The sequence below is a fragment of the Strigops habroptila genome, chromosome 3, assembly GCF_004027225.2.
Source record: "Strigops habroptila isolate Jane chromosome 3, bStrHab1.2.pri, whole genome shotgun sequence".
NCBI lineage: Eukaryota > Metazoa > Chordata > Aves > Psittaciformes > Psittacidae > Strigops > Strigops habroptila.
Genome location: NC_044279.2, coordinates 34,882,699 through 34,888,698, shown reverse-complemented (window position 1 = coordinate 34,888,698; position 6,000 = coordinate 34,882,699). Strand labels below are relative to the sequence as shown.

The 6,000-nt window shown below is 47.5% G+C and overlaps 1 protein-coding gene across 9 annotated transcripts in view; it reads left to right on the top strand.

The window, feature by feature from the left end:
* The first annotated feature begins 550 nt into the window (after nt 1-550).
* Nucleotides 551-6,000, top strand: part of TAFA2 (TAFA chemokine like family member 2) — a 190,685-nt gene continuing 185,235 nt past the window's right edge. For 7 of the 9 annotated variants that reach the window (XR_003990605.1, XR_003990601.1, XR_003990600.1 and 4 more), the window contains exon 1: nt 821-1,736. The gene's annotated coding sequence lies outside the window, so the exon portion shown is untranslated. Of the gene's footprint in view, nt 1,737-6,000 lie in introns of all 9 variants that reach the window. The other 2 variants (XM_030479860.1, XR_003990606.1) reach the window with 2 other exon arrangements.

Here is a 6,000-nt window from a genome sequence, read left to right as displayed (position 1 = left end):
TGGGCAGGAACACCTTCCACTAGACCAGGTTGCTCAAAGCCCCATCCAGCCTGGCCTTGAACACTGCCAGGAATGGGGCAGCCACAGCTTTCTCTGTTCCACTGTCTCACCACCCTCATAGTAAAGAATTTATTCCTTATATCTAACCTAAATCTCTCCTCTGTCAGTTTAAAGCCATTCCCCCTTCTCCTGTCACTACATGCTCTTCTATAAAGTCCCTCTCCGGATTTCTTTAGTCCCTCTCCGGATTTCTCTCTGTTAATCAACAGCCGTGGCAGACGATGCGACCCACCACCCGCCTTTGAGCCGAGGAAGAAGAGGCCTTCAGGACCCCACCCGCACTGCGCTCCTCCGCCACCCCCAGGCACGGATGCACGGACCGAGCCGCCACCCATCACTCGGGCACCGCCCGGGGAAGGGGCTCGGCCGCGGCCGCGGCTTTCCCGCCGCCGGAGCTGCCGTGCGTGACTCCCTTCTCCCTCTGGAGGGAGACACAGCCCAGCTTTCAGCTGCCGGCGCCGCCGCGTCTCTCCCGCCCCTGTTCTCCCGCGGCCCCGGCTCCACTGCCGCGGGGGAGCTGCCCGGCCCGGCCCCGGTGCTCCCTTCCCGCCCGGCGCCCAGCGTAATCCCGCCGCAGGGAAAGGGGGGTCCCGGGGGATCCGCGGCGGGGATCTCCTCCTCTCCCCCGGCCACGTGCGCCTGTGCTGAAACTTCGCACCCCCCCGCCCCGCCGCTCGGGAGGGACCGAGAGGAAAGGGGCGGGAGGGGGGAGCCAAGCCGTGGGGGCGGGCGGGAGGTGGCCCAGCCCCGGTGTGCACGGGCCGCGCGGGAGGCGGCGGGCGCTGCCGGCGGAGCCCCACTCCTCGGCCAGACAGAGCTGCTGCCTCGTAAAGGGGCTGGGGAGGAGAGCAGCGAGGAGCCGGGTGGACACCGGGGAGAGGAAGAGTGTCCTTCCCGACTCCCGCGCAGGGCGCGCCAGGAGCTGAAGCTGCCTGTCCGACCGCCCGGGGCGGCTCCGCGCCCCTCCGCGGTGCGGGGCGGTGCGCGCAGGCTGGGCACGGAGCGGCTGCTGCCGCCGCTGCTACTGCTGCCGAAGGTGAAGCTCTCGCTCTCCAATTACTTTTCCCAAGAGAGAGAAGGAGGCAGCAGGAGGGGGAAATCGTGCTGTGTGCGAAGGCAGACCAATCAGAGATGCTCTAACGGAGGGATTGCTGCAGGACGCGCCGGCTCTTCCTCCCTTCCTCTGCCGGCGGGGCTGAATCGGGACTGCACGCAGCTGGCGGAGGGGCCGGAGCCGCACCGGGCTGCAAGACTTCTTCACCCTCCGCTTTTCCGAGAGCTAATCCATACTCCGTCCTCTTTTATTTTTTTTTTAATTATTATTTTTAATACTCTGAAATCGTGCACGAGAAACACTTCAAGTCTTCCCTCCTTCCCTTCCCACGTACTTCACCCTTCCTCTCGCATCTCTTAGCCGGATTCCTGGTGTATTCATTCCCAGAGAGGCGCGGGTTCACCCGGACCCCGGCGGACAGTTGCCCGCTCCAGCCCGGCCGACCCGACCCGACCCGACCCGACCCGAGGGGAGCCGAGCGAGGCGCCGCTCCGCTCTGTGCCCACGGGCGCTGGCGGGGCGCGGGGCGTGTGCCGGAGATGCGCGGCCGGTAGGGCTGGAGCTCCCCTACGACGGGAGGCGGCTGATCCCTAGGTGTTCCCAGCAGGAAGCGCGGCTGCAGGTAGGTGAGGGGAGCGCTCCCGGGGCGTGTGTCTGTGCGCTGTGGGGGGAGCACACACACCGGGAGGTGCCCTCCGCGGCTGCGGAGACCCCGCGGGGCGGCGGGCGGGGAGCGGCCGCGGCGGGGCCAGGCGCGGGGCGGCTGCTGGGGGCGAGTGGGTGTTTGCACTCCCGCTGCCCGGAAGTTGCAGAAAGCCGTTGCGAGAAGGCAGGAGCTGCTCCACCGCCCTTCGCGGCTCGGGCCGGGCGCCGGGGCAGCTGCTCCAGTCCTGCGCCGGGCTGGTGTTTTGCGGTTTATTTTAACTTCATTTTATTCAAACGGACGCTTCAGCGTTTTAGCAGAGCTGGGGGATGGGTGGGGAAGGGGTAGGGGAACCCACCCGTTTTTCAGCCCAACTACTTGTATGGGAAGGGTGGCCGCTGACTCGCAGCCCCCCCCGTGTACTTAGGGCTTTGCTTTGCACCCCGGACGCTTATCGGCCGCCTTCGGAGCGAGGAGTCCCTGTAGGAAGACCTTACAAAAAGAGTTCTTAAAAGACTGTTCATGGCTTCAGTTCTTTCTGTGTGTAACGCTCTCCAAGTTGTGGTGTAGATAGTATAAAACATACCTTGTGTCTCCACGTTGCTTTCTTTGTATTTCACTGAACTCATTTACTTACTGGATATGGTGTAGGTTCTGTATGCCACAGTGAGAGGGCTTTTTCTTTATTCCGCCCTTTTTGTAGCTTTGCAAGCGAAAGTTTTGAAATAACATGCTTTGTTCCTGTGGAACTGTAGGATCGGACACCAGGTTATCTAGGCAAAGAGTGAAGAGCAGTAGCTTGCATTGCTGTGTTAGGAGTTGCCATGCATGGCTCTTATTGCTTAAATAATTTTAAATTATATGTGTACTTACAGTTGTTTTTTTCCGGCTTTTCCTTGGAGATAATCAGTGGTTTTTTTTCAGAGCGCTAAGTACCTCAGTTCTACCAACCCACCCTCCAGTAGACACCGGCTCAGTATTTAAAAAACCATGCTTTGACTCCTGCAGAACTATCAATTTGAATAATAAATATACTCCCTGAAAGCCCTATAAAGCATTCTGGGTGTTAGGGTCTTCGCACAGCAGTGGATACATTTAAATTACTATTGACTAAATGATAATTGTTATCTGGTATCTCAGTCTTACCAACTAGTTTCAGACATTGGCATTTAGCCTGCAGTATGTTTAACACTTTAAAGCTGCTTTATGGGCTGATCCGAGTAAAGTCAAATGGATAAATTAAGATTTTTTTTTTTTCTGTAGCATAGGGTAAACACTAGAAAAATAGTAGTTCAGTGGTGCTAGAAATGTAGCTTAGCTGAAGTTAGGAAAGAGCACACTAAGGCAGTTTTATCAGGGGTGGCAAAGGTTACATCTTTCATTATACTTTTTCACAGTAATTGTGCAGTCATTTCATACTGATGCCTAAATTGGTCTGTGAGTGGTTAATTAACAGTAGTAAAGTAATTCACATAAATTTCGTTATTAATATTTTATTTCAGAGAGCTGATACTGCTGAAGCAATACTGAAAGCTCTGTGTTTTCTGGTTGCATAAAGTGCCAATTTCCAAAAGTACAGTACTGTTATTCATTTAAATGTAAACTACCTAAGTGCCATAATTTCAGTGGAAAGCTTTGCTCAGTTTGTTAGCAGATAGCAAATGAGGATTACTATTCACTGGTTCCACATGTCGTTTGAACGTAAGGGGGCTTTCAAAACTGTGGTATTAATTTTCGATATGCTGTTGGTAGTGGGTGACTTTGAGATAAAATCTTGATACCGGTCATGCTGTTTTAATCAGAGAATGACGACTAATCTGGCAGTTTGTTATCATACTGGACATACAGGATAACCTTTTTACCTGTCTCTTCTTATGATCTGAAGGATCTCAGCTTTATGTGTAGATGCTTGTAATGCACTTGATAATTCTGATGGGGAATGCATGAAAAAACTTGTTCTGAATAGAAATAAATAGATGTGTGTACAGATGGATATTGGAGATTGCTTTTACTAGCAGGTTGCAAAGTGATGATTCATTGAGCCATATCTAGATTTACATAAAACAAATAATACATTACACAGAATTGTGGTGACACAGAAACATGTAGCCACCAAGAAGTTTCATAATTTTGTCACAGGTGATGGCAGACTTGATAAAAGACATCTTTACAAATGCAGGCAAAAACATCATGTGGTTTTGGTGAGCAAAACGTACCATGGAATTTTTCAGACCTGAGCATCTTCGCACTTAAATTTATTGCTGGCTGTATAGTGCTACTAACCAACCTGTGTAAAGCTTAAATAGTGTATTAGAAATATGTTGCATTAATTATGTTGTGTGTTTTCCTTACTATAAATAAGTAATGGAACAATGCAAACTAGTTATCACACTGAAGGAAATCACTGACTTTGGAAGACAGAAAATCATATTACTTAATACTCATGTACACAAAAATGTGATCACCATCTTGAAGAATTATTCTGAATGATACAGCTATCAGTGAGCAAGCAGTTCTGGTTTAACTTCTGCAGGATTGTATTAGAAATGCTTCATTAAGTCACATTATTCTGCAGCTGTTTGTTCACCGAAAATTAGAATAAAAATCCGGAAGTTTATCCAGCAAAGCAGTATTATTTCCTTTGCTAAGTACTGAAAGTTCAAACAAACATGAAAAAAAAACCATTTAGCATTAGTGTTCCAGGAACACTGAGTACATCCTATTTTTGTGATATATGGATGGCATTTACTGATGCAATTCATCAATGTATTTATTATTTAGACGTCATCAAACAAAGAAGATAAATGAAAGTAAACAAAGACTGCATAATGGCACAGAGGCTAAAGCAAGGGAAGACCCCACAAATCTAATTTATTAATGTTCAGTCTCATATTTACAGTCTATATTTAAACATCTCATTTAAATGTCTTTGTCTCATTGATTTTCTACTACAGCTCCAGATAATTCAGGGAGCAATAGCTTTTCATTTGAAAATGCATTTTCCATTTACCTTTTGAAACACTGAATTTTAAAAGCATTGAGACAAAAAGTTGTGTTTGGATGAATATAACGGAAGTGTCCTGTGCTAGCAGTGCTGAATACTGACCAGTCCCCGTTCACGACCATTTTTATGCATTAAGAGGGGCATCCCAAACTGATGTAGACTTTTGTTGCTCCTTTGGAGTAGTTGAAGCTCTGACATTTGAACCAGCTGGAGTTTTGCTACATTATCCTTAGATCACTGAATTTAAGTGTGTGCTTTAGAAGGATTTTGCTTACTTTTATTTTTTTTTAGGATAGAAAACATTTACACAGTATAATGAGCTTCACAGAATCCACTGTAAATGCACACCTTCACATTTGAAATACTTTTGAAAAACAGAGGCCCACTCTTGGAGCTATTTCAGCAGGAAATTTGGCCCAGTGATTTGGTTTTGTAAGCTGTTAATGTGTACTTCAAACCACTCCTCCTCATAACTCAGTTCAGATGTATAAAACTCATCATGCATAGGAATGAATATGAAAACATCAACAGTAATGTCATTCATTTTTCCTGGTGACAGCTACAGAGCTGCCTCCTTTTGCTCTGGGTAGAACTCTGGAAGATAGTGATTTTTGTGCTTTAATTCTTTATACACCGTTGCCAGCCACTCTTGCTTATCTTATGTGGTCAGTTATTTATTGAAAGAGAAGACAAAATAATAATGGCCACCTAATGCAATTTTTCATACTGCTAGTGCAAAACGGTCACATTTTTAAGATAAACAGGGTATTTTTATAGAGCTTCCTTTATGCACTGTGTTTTGAAAAACACTGTGGAGGTAGATGAGAGAAAATAAAGACATGGTGCTTTACGCTGCTTGTTGTGGCAGGACACTACACATTACACATTACATAAAGTGGGATGAAGTCACTAAAAAAAGCTTTCTTATTTTTTTCTTTAGATACATCAGGACACTGATTTGTAGAATGCATTATAGCTGTATCTGTTGCGTGAGTAAGCACCTACAGGAGTAGCTCCTGTATCTTTTGCAGTATGGAAGAATCACATACTTACATGTGTAAAAAGTGGGAAATTGTTTTTTTTTTTCCACCTTGTTTAAAGCTTATCAAACCTCCTAATCTGTGCTATGTTAATAGCGTGCATTTTCCAGTAGCCTCACTTTATACCTTGCTAATCTCGTAATATGAAACTTCAACACAGGTCTCTTGGCACCAGGACAACGTTGTGTACAGCCACCTC